We start from the raw sequence: 11620 nt of genomic DNA, 5'->3' as shown, positions 1-11620 counted from the left end.
AAAAAAAAAAAAAAGGAAAAAAATCAAAGATTTACGTTGAAACCGATAGCGTGCAGAAAATGGGTACGAGGTGGTTTCCCGCGTCCAGTCATATCCATTAAAAAGATGCGTGCGCGCACGCGCCGGGCAACGCGCGTTTATCGCGAAACACGGGCAAATATCCGGGCATAGGCGTAAAATTTGCATTTCAAAAAGGCAGAGCCGACAGGGCGCTCGCGCGTCGCTGCACATTCGATAGACGGCCTGATGACAGCGCGAGCCCGCTTTGTGTCACGTCCCTCCACGTTACATACATCCAACGCGAAAAGAGCCCACCGGTTGTAATTAAAATTACAATCCTTTGTGGCCATTCCGCGCGGTTTTCGTTGGTATCGTTAGCACGCCTAGCCGGTGTTATTTTCAGAATATAATTCACTCGCCGGTACATACACGGTGAATTACGTATTAGTTTATTTATTTGAGGCGCGAAAAATACGGAGGGAGTGCGAGCCCTGTTAATCGCAGCGCGGAATTAACAGGGCGAACGGTCACGAAAATGGAGAACGTCTCGCAATCGGACCGCGGCGCAACGTCATTGTGCGTAGCGTTGAACCCCCCTCCCTACTGTTTATTGTATGAAAAATTGCGGGCAAATTGAATCGAGGTAAATTGCGGGAATAGGAAATGGAATACTTGTTTTGTACCGGTTTTGAAAGAGTCGTCTACGAGTTTTATAAAGTGGAACAATGGGGGTGTTAATGGTAATCCATGTTGAAAGTTGCGGCGGCCGGTGACTTTAGAATTTAGCCGCGCGTATGTATTTCTTCGTTAAAAAGGAGGGGTGGTATGGAGAGGTGATTTCACCCCTCGTGTTAGAAGGATGAAATATCAGCTCGTTAATTGGGCGAAAGGAGGAATAATAATGATGGAAATAACAAAATATTTTATGGGATTGTACGATATTAATATACGATACGATGCTTGTATAATATATCTAGCTCGTTTTGGACGATGGAGAGTTACATTTTGTCGCGAAATGAATATATTTTTTTCAACTTTTTCTTCATTTTCCAACGTCTATTAACGTCTTATTTTCATAAAATGTTTGAAACAATGTTGCATTTTTGAAAATACGTTCCTATTATCTACTATACTATATTTAAAAGAAGATATACAATCAATCGATTTATTTAATCAAAAAATATTTTCTAAAAAATTAATCTTTATTTATTTATTCTTATAACATAGTCACAAATTCAATTCCTCCTGACCAATTATCCGAAACAATCGTACATTCGAACGAATCCCAATTAGTTCGGATAATCGACAGTTTGACATTCTTCGACGTAATGGGCGAGCATAATGGACACATATATCGATCGCAACCGAGTTTGTTGTTAACAACAAGAAACGTATCACGAATACAGCATCCGGGAGTGATCCTCATCGACTTCGAAGGATGGATGTAACGCTCGTTGTTCTTTCGAAGCGTAAATAGAGGAACGTGATATATTCGAATATTTATCGATATTTAAGCGCAATAAAGAGATGCGTGTGCGTGCGCGTAAATGAGAAAGGCTGTATCGTATGCGCGCGCAATCGGGGGTGTATCGATTCGATATTTGTGTTTCTCGCTCAAGGATTATATTTTTTTTTTTTTCTTTTCTTTTTCAAATTGTTATCATCTTCGAAATCGCAATCTGATATATCGTTGATTAATGGCAGGTGTGCGTTTCGTAAGGGCGAAAAAAGAAGTGGCGCATCTCGTGCGATTCCTTCGAATCGGCCGAAAAGATCGGCGGTTGATGAAAGGAAACGAACACGGAATTTTCAAAGAGGTACGAGATATGAATCGAATTTCACGTTTCGAACGAGAATTCGAAGCTCCATTTTTGAAGGAAAAATTGTTATTCTGGTGGAGACATGTCTTTTATTTGAATTTAACGTTGAGGTATTAGACCGTGACGTGTAGAATAAAATTTATTTTATAAAAATAAATACGCTTTTATCGATATTAATCTGGCGAGATGATTGTAAATATTGTTGGTTTTGATATGTGTGTCTTTATTCTTTGAAGAAGTAATTTTTGTTTATCTTTGAAATAGAGAATAACAATAAGAGAATAATATTTTCGAACGATGAAATTTATTAGATTTACAATCGATATGAATTTTCCAAATGGAATTTCCGTTCGAATATAACGTATAATATAAGAAATTTTCATTGTAATCTAATTTTTAAACCTGTTTAAGAAGAATTTGACTTTTATTTACTTATTTATTCATTCTAATTTACTTATTGTCTATCATTTTAAAATAAGTCGCGTTAAATTAGTTGCAATTAATTTTATATTCGTATAAAATAACAATTAATTTCACGTATAATAATTTAATAAACCTATAATATTATCAAATATATTTCTGTAAATTTTAGATTGAGCAGGATCATGGGATCATGTTCTATCTTTTGATTTCATTAGCTAGTCCCTGCAGAGTGTTCGTATCATTAATTCATGGTAGTTATCAGAAGAAGGATTCTGCATTTTGAATCTGCTGTATAAATTATTGTTGACACAGCATTTGCCTACAAATTTAATTATGGAAATTTTGTAGGAAGAGAGAAGAATCGATCGCATCCTACCCGAATCTATTTTTTTTCTTATTTTTATACAATGTTACTTTTTGATACCGTATAAAAGAAAATCAATATTCTACAGATTTATATTAATTAATCGATTAAAATTCATTTGCGAATTTTTAAAAATTACACAGAAAGAAATCTTTTGTTTTATCGATATTATTTCTTTTTCTAAGTTTTCTACTTATTGCAAAGAAAAATCAAAACGAAGCACTAAATTTATATAAATATTCATTTGCTTTAGAAATCATTGAATATGAGAAACAGGGAATTAATGCAGCAGCATTTAAATATATTTCGCTGAAGCATTCAGTAATTGAACTATTCCAATTATGGAAACACTCTGAACTATCCCTGCGACACGAATTTCTGCATAGTTTTTGTCTGTCTTTTTCTCAATACAGATGGAATTGAAATTATAAAAATACATAACCAATCGTTTTAATATAAAAAATCGAATTATATATATATAAATTATATATATATCAAAATTTTAAACTTGAGCTTTTCCTATTCAAGTTTAAATGATAGAATGCTTAATAATATTTATATAAAAAAAAAATTTTTAATTAGACAAACAGATATCTCGTTACTGGTATTAGTTACTAGTGTTACGTGTACATTTAAACTTAAAATGAAAACTATGCTTGTATATTATCATTTTTTATCGCTGAGGAACATCAACGTGTTTTACAGATGATTTTAAACTTGGTGAAAGTATTTTTCTACTGTTATTGTCGCGAAACTTTTCTCGTTTCGTCCAATAAAGCACAGCGCGTTTTAAAATACTTGTTCATTCCTTTCAACTTTTTTATGATAATGATCATACTTTCATAAATAACGATACATAGATTCTATAATTAAAATTCAATTGCTTATCCTGTTATTAAAACGATAAAATCAAAGGAACTATTCTGTGTTCTTTTATTAGAGAATATTGTTCTCCTGTGAAAATTATGTATACATTTATCATGAATGTCTATTCGTTTGCTGCAACTATACTTTAACTTCTCTCCATTTCTCTAAATCAAATAATTGTCGAAAACAAATTTCAACTTCCTAAATAACGTTCCAAAACCAATTTCTAATATAAATTCGTATTTATTCGTTGTAATGTAAATTAATAAATTAAATATTTTTATTTATTTTCTATAGGTGCAAATTATTCACTTTCGAATATATATATACACGTTTTATGTAAAACATGAAAAAAATATAGAAATGTGCAAGTTTTGCATAGTTTCTTTTTAAAAGGAGGATTACAACGAAGCAATGTTTTGTGCAAACTTCACGCTTGTTTTTGAAATTTTCAAGATTTTTATACTTTGTTTCGTAAAAAGAGACTTCACGTCAAGAAAGATGCGTATCTCACATTTTCGACTTATTTTTCAAACAACCAGCTCTCATTCGTAACAAGTTTTTTTCTCAATTTATGGAAACTGAGCTAGAACGAAGTTTAAAAAGGAAACCGAGAACTTTGAGAACGTTCTCTAGTCTCAGAAAATAAATAGAACATTCGGACAAAGTCTGAAAAGAAATCCAGAGACAACGAAAATCTATTTTTCCTAAATGTAGTTTTACTCTTTTTTTCTTTTTTTTTTTTTTTTTCTAAAATAATTTTTCACGGAATTTACAGGAAGAATTTTAAAACAATTCAACGAATGGACAAAAAATTTTTCATATTCCAAATTCTCTGAAAATATCAATTTTATATCCAAATAATGCACGAAATAACTCTTGCGAATAACTATATCGACGTGTATATAAAATTTTATTTATCTATCGCCAATAATATGTAAATATCGTTTATCATACAATTCACAAATTCATAATCGTATATCTGTTCAATTCTGCTTTCGCATTTTCAATTATTGTATCTACCGATATCCTCGATACACAACGAGATGAATTGCACTTCATAATACAAGCATGATACGAGAGATTTTATGGCCTCAAACTAATTTAATTCTATTCTATTAATTTTTTCAAAAAAAAAAAAAAAATAAATTTCAAAAATTAATATTACTTTTTATCCCAACTATTTTTTTGCTTCGTCGTATCTTTTTTTAGCACCAAAATCGGTGCTAAAGAAACGTTTCTCCAAAATAGTATAATCGAAAGAAAGTCTTATACGATATTTACCGATTTAAAAAAATGTCTCTTTCTCAAATTTTGAATCACCTCGCAAATCACCACGCGCCGTTCATATCAAAGCGAATCGAAAGCGTGCAAAACTCCGGCGTCAATTCTTCACGTACGCGCACCCTACAGGTTGATACTCGTGGGCGTCGGGGTTGATCCCATCGGTATTTTCCGCAAACAGGACTATTCGTCGAAGAAAATCGATACAAGGGGGAGGGGGGGGGAGAGAAGGGAGGGAGGGACACTCGGCACACGTTGGATAAACGAACGATGCTACGTGGATCGCATATTTCAAAGCCTTCGACTATTTCGCCAACAATGAAACGCAACTTGTTTTTTCGTGTACAGTGGCTACAGCGGGCCGCGTATTGGCCGCCTTGTTTACAAAATGCTTTATGCACGCGAGGCAAATATGGAGCAAAAGTATAATCGGTGAATACAGACAATCGTGTTACAATCGTGCTTTCCCTTTCTTCCTCATTTTTTCTCCATCTTTTTTTCTTTTTTTTTTTTTTTTTTTTTTTTTGGACAAAATTTGTCGACTTTCAACGGGCGTTACAATCCTATCGATCCATCCGGCGAAACAACGCCGTTTCCATCCAGGAGACGCCGGTTTTCCCTTTTGTTCGCGCACCAGAGACGATTTACTTCGATTCAAACGCGAAACGGTAAAAAGACAGTGAGGAGGGCCGGAACACAGAGAATATTTGTAACTTAAACTCTCCTGGGGAAAAGAGAATCCGATACTTCCGCGATTCTGTTACTTCGGCACCGCTGCTGGCGAATTTCAGAAGTGAGTGCTAGGGAAATTTGTATACCCCAGACGATGGATGCGAACGAACGACGCGACGTTTCTTCTGTTGAGGGGAGAAAAGAAGAAGAAGAAAAAAGAAAAGGAGGTAACAGGCTATCGAACAAGCAATTGTTTCCAAATATAACTTAGTCGAAACGAGATGCAGCGTTTTGTTTTTTTTCCTTTCCACCTCTTCACATTTTCTTCTTACTCGATTTTGTGCTTTTTATTTTACGAAATATGAACGTGTGCTTTAATAGACACACAAGTAATATATATTTTTGAATTGGTTTTCCTCATTATTAAATTATTTCTTAAATTTAAAGGAAAATATTTTACACAAATAATAAAGTGATAATTTGAAGAAATTGTATTAAAATTGAAAAAAGTATAAGATACAAAGATTCAAATAATATGAACTATTATTTATGAAGAAGTAGAGTATTTATATCGAAGCTTAATACAAATTAATTGTAGAAAATGGTGATAAATGGACATTAAAAAGAAGATTTTTGAAAGGCAAAGCAAAAATTTTAAAAGAAATATATCCAATAAGAAGAAAGGGAGAAGCAAGCAATGATAGAAACGAAATTTAAGATTTAAATAATTTAGCGTTGATCAATTTATGACATAGAAAGAAATTCAAGAACATTACTTTTCTTATTTTTTTCTCGACTCTCGATTACCCACTTCTTACGTAAAAAATACAAATAAGTAGCCAGAATCCGAAGCAAACACAATTGAAGTACGTCAATCTAGATATCGAACGTAGGAAATATTTGCAATGAAAACTTCTAAGGAAAACGGTATTCAGGCTGTTTGCATTTCCACAGCACCCGCTGCCTCACTGTGCAGTCGCTTTCACGAATATCGTTCAACTTTAGAAGCGATAGTATTGAAAACCTGTGCTCGTGAGAAGTAACTTATTCGAATGGCTGCTTAACAAATGATTCCAGGAGGTTGACATATTTGTTTATTATTTATTTGCTTACAAAAAGGAGAATAGAAGGAGGTATACTTGATCAAATTTGATTTCGCGAAACATTGATCATTTAAATGTGGAATTAAATTGTTTTAAAGGAATCATTAATAAATTGTGTGTGAACATAATAATTTTTATAAATTCGTTTATAAAATTCATGCTTCGAAATCATGAATTTTATTTTCAATAATGATTCTCAGCAATTAAATTTGCATCAAGAGAAATATTTCTTAAAAACATTTCATTGTCGACATCTTTCTTTTGGTTTCAGTTTCTAATGAAAAGTTATCATGCTTGAATTCCGAGAAGCAATTATGAACCATCCTATCATTTACATAACCTTCTCCGAGTACTAGAGTTATAATTTCGGCAACTTTGCGACACGTTTTCCAAGTTTAAATTCCACGTAAAGTAATCACATGAATATTCTGATTATTCGTGACATCTGCAATGAAGTTTTAATATTTTTATTACGAATCTCATTGGGCCATTCTCTCTCAATATATATGAATTTTCTCTTTTAACATAATCAGATAGATTATTACGTTAATAAAAATAATTTATACGTAATCTACATTATAAATTTTGCTTTACACGAATCGTTATAAAAATCTTTTCAAAATTTAATAACTTTTAATTCAATAATATATTTTAATTTAAAATAAAAATATTAATTAAATCCATATATCTTTTTTTAATTTTAATAAAAAACGAAAGGAGTTCGAAATGAAATTTTCTATTGTTCAACATCTCTACGCCAATTATTACGCATATCTGGTAAAAAATTATCCGATTTATCATTGATAAATTATACACGATATCAACTTTTCAAGTTAATTTTCTCAAAAATCATGCTTCCATTTCAACGTATACAATTATTCCAAACTTCAACAAACTTTACAAATTTTAATCTATATATCAAACTACACTATCCCTAATAATTTATCGACCTTGTCACGCCTCTCAATCCCTCCCTATCTCTACAATATCCCATCACACTAGAAAGCATCAGCCACGCCCTTCCTAGAAGAAGGATCCTTTCAAGATCTCCAAGTATTCTCCCCAATGCTCGATATGGAAAGTTAGCGTGGAGCAGCCTGTAAAAGGATCAAAACTTAAATGAAGTTAGCGGTTGGATAGAGAATCCCTGCCTGGCGGAAAGGAAATCGAGGGATTGAAAGGGGTGGCGCGGTCGGAGGTTGTAGCAAAGATTCTATAGCCGATTCACGGCGTGTATTTGCCACCTGCAATTCCACCCCCTCCCCATCATCCACCAGCAACCTTTATTTCATCCACAGCACTCTTTATCCCACCTGCCATCGTCTTAAATAATATTTTGCAAAACAGCCGATCCAGAAAAGCAGGAACGTTGCCCAACCGAAACGTTTTCAAAGAAACGTTTCACTTTAAAGTAACCACCGTCGTCCCTCGATTCTCGCGCAATTTCATCCTCCCCCTTCTTCCTTAGAGTCCATTAAGGACTGTTACATCTTTCCATACAATTTGTTTTGCCCTTGCTTTTGCCGAATACCGGCACGATTCTGCGGAGAATCAACAGAAATGCGACGGAATAAGTAATCGCGCTGCCTTCTCGGCAGGTTTCCATCACCGCTATTCTTGCGGCGGATGAAACGAAAACGAGACAACGAGGGGAGAGTTTCAAAGAAGAGAGAGAGAGAGAGGGGGGGAGAGAAAGAGAGTCTGATCAATTTTAAATTGAGAGGAAACGGGGGAAGAGGTCTGAAAACGCGCGCGATAAACCGGATTTAATATAATTCTATTCCAGAATTCTGCACCCTTTTTGCGAATCGCGACTTATGGCTTCTGCTGAATCAAACTTTTGATAACTTTGATATTATTGTTGACAGATATTTCGACGTTTGACGTTTTCATCGTTGTACAATTTGCTACTTTTCTTTCGAAGAGATATTGGAATTATTATTGTATAAAAATTTTTAAACAAAGTTTAAAGAGGATATACGAATATCATAAAGAATGAAAAGATGAGACAAATAATATATCATATTGTACATATATTTCTAACACATAAATTCATTTTACAAACTATCGAATATTTATAAAAAAAAATATGAACAATGCTCATATTTACGCACTTACACATCTATCAGATTGTTATAAAATATCAAAATTCTTGATATTAAAAATTCAATGATTACTTGATATCTATAACAATCTAATATTTAGACAATTGCACGTAACTTAGTGTAAAGCTTATTGAGCATATTACATTAATGCATTCATTAGCATTAGAGAGCGGTCTCAAAGGGATTTCATGGAATTAACTTAATACACGATCGTATAAGTACGTCGTGTAAAAGGAATATCATCCGAGATCGATTCATTGTTAGCTCGTCAACACCGAAAACAGTCTGTTCGAAGTATTAAATCGAAAAATGAATAGTTTCTCGTTTCGTTGCACGGTAGCTACGTAAATACTTTATCTTATTAACAGCTTACATTCTCTCTCGATACGGTCGATATTGGAAGAAGACTTGAACGTAGCTAAATTATTTACAGGCGAATCTCTCACGGCTCATTGTTCGTATTAATTATAACGGCCTATTGTATCTTGGAGGATATTCAAAGGAGGACAGCTAAGACGATGGAAGAAGAGGAAGAAACAAACAAAGGAGGAAGGACAAAGAAGGGAGAAGAGAGTCGAATGAATCGAGTGCAAGAAAGGGAACAGACGAAGCTATTTCCTCTCGGAATAACGCTTTGCCGGTGAATCTGAGACAGAAGTGGAAAGAGTCTAATACACAGGGCTGTCTGCAATCAGAAAGCCAAGTTCTATATTCGCCTTTCGCCCTGATGCCTACATAGATCCTGTGACATATCTCTTTCCTATGTTCATTTGCCCTTTGACGTTCAGAATCCTCGCATCCATTAATATCGGATTAGTATCACGGTGATGCTGGATGCGAGAAATCGGAAAATTAAAATGTTATCTCGATGTCGAAGGAAAAACATTTGATTCTGCGTTCTGAGATTAATAATTTTTCGAATTTTAAAGTTAAACTTTAAAAACTCAGCGTAGAATCTTCAATTCGTGAAACTTTAATTTTCGAGGCAGAGAAAAGATATTTTATTTAACAATGATATTTTTATAATTTTAAATTTGTCGCGTGTTAAAATCATTGATCGATTTCGGCATCACGAAATGGAAATTGTGCTGATATTTTTCGATTTAAAAAATCATATAAATATTGTTTTTTCAATAAAATTTCGATTGATCGGTATTAAAAGTTTGGAATGAGTTCTCGTCAACAATGGCGACGTATCTTTTTACATGACGCACAGGATAAAATGTGCAGGTTAAAAGGATGCACTTAGATATCTCTGTTCTCTTTCAAAGCTGTGGAAATATTGTTAAAGGAGTAAGTGCTGCGGCAGGAAAAAAATTTACTCAAAGTCCCTTTTTCTTTGAAAGCTCGTTTTAGGTTCTTCCTTAATGGAACCTGTATCCTTTGTTAACGCGCTTTATTGCGATATATACAGATAAAATCTATTTATTATTAATTTTTATCACCCTGTAACGAAGCATCAATATACATTCTTATTAAAACCTAAATATTTACATATTTGAAAAGAAGTAATAATAATATAAAAACATAATGAAAACATCAATATAATTTTTCTTTCACTCCATTGAAATTATACTAAGCATAATCTCTTAAATACTGTCACTTAATTACATCATCAACTTTTATCATAAATCAATTATTATATTCTGAATATTTCAGCTTGCTAAATTTCATTCATTCAATAATTTTCCACACAAAGACAACAAACATCCAATATTCCATCCATCTCACTACCATAGTGATAAATTTCTAGGAAAACACGCAACAAGTCTAACAACACGATGAATACTTATCCACGATATTAAGGAAGGAACAAGTTCAAAAAGCAAATGAGAATACCGGAAGCGACATGGAAAGAAAGTCGCGCCACATAGCTTGGCGCATAAATTAGTTGACAGAGATGTGCAACTATGAACATTGTTCCTCGTGCTAATCTATCCTTAAGGGATCGGCCTTAACTCAAACAACCGCATCGTGGTGAAGAATCATCGCGTGATCGAATTTCAATGGCTGGATCGAAGTTGGATCGTGACCGATCTTTCAATCAGATTAATAAAAGGAGAAATTTTCGTAAACAGGAAAATAGGTGACTTTTATGGGTGAGACTGGAAAGGATTGGTAGAATTGGTGATGCAAATAGATTCAAACATTAAGAGATTGGATTCGAATCCTTTTGTATTTCGAAAAAAAAAAGAAAAGAAAAGAAAGAGATATTTTCAGGCAAACGAATTTTGAGCCAGACAGGTTTGAATCTTATAAGTTTTTAGTAGGAGTATTGATATAAGAGAAAAATATTTTCAAATAGAATCGAATAAATTGAGAATTCATTATCGATTTGAAACGAATTTTTAAAAGAAATTTTATTATATTCTCATAAACTAATTATTTATTAATAAATATCTAATATTATTAATATTATTCTTTAATTTATTTAGAAACATTATATATTTTTACTAAAATTTTATAGTAAATCAAATATTACTTTTAAACAATTGTAAAATATCGAAACAAATATTATAAAAATTTTATTTACATAATTTTATATAATTTTCCTGTATTTGTTGCAAAAAAATTCAATGTATCTTACTTCTTAATTCAATTTTTTATAATTTTCTAACTTTTTTAAAATTTCTTTCACTTCAAATTTACAATACTACCCCAATCAATAATGAATTACAATTATAATAATAAATTACAAATATTCTACATCTAAGCCAATCGTACGTATTGAATTTCCCCAATTGATTCCACGACTATCCACGATGGACCGATCCTACATCCCCAATCGTTCTTCCAAGTCGTCCCTTTACACCGAAAAACACTTTCTCGTTGTCCATGTGTCTCGATGTCGGGGAATCCGATAAAAGTTTCGAGGATTATCCGGGGGAGGCGGGTCGAGGGGGAGGAGGAGGGGGATCAAAGTTGGCCCGTAACGCGAGCATATTGACCACGACGAGGTGCGGGAATAATGACGACACGGGT

General features: G+C 33.2%; 1 long non-coding RNA gene across 1 annotated transcript in view; it reads right to left on the bottom strand.

Moving 5' to 3' along the window:
- Positions 1-11620, bottom strand: part of LOC116185283 — a 23249-nt gene that overhangs the window by 4693 nt on the left and 6936 nt on the right. Inside the window, exon 2 of the long non-coding RNA XR_004150094.1 lies at positions 7790-7792. This is a non-coding gene — a long non-coding RNA (uncharacterized LOC116185283). The remainder of the gene's footprint in view (positions 1-7789; positions 7793-11620) is intronic.

The sequence above is a fragment of the Apis dorsata genome, unplaced genomic scaffold, assembly GCF_000469605.1.
Source record: "Apis dorsata unplaced genomic scaffold, Apis dorsata 1.3 scaffold_13, whole genome shotgun sequence".
NCBI classification, from domain to species: domain Eukaryota; kingdom Metazoa; phylum Arthropoda; class Insecta; order Hymenoptera; family Apidae; genus Apis; species Apis dorsata.
This window is presented reverse-complemented; position numbering and strand designations above follow the sequence as displayed.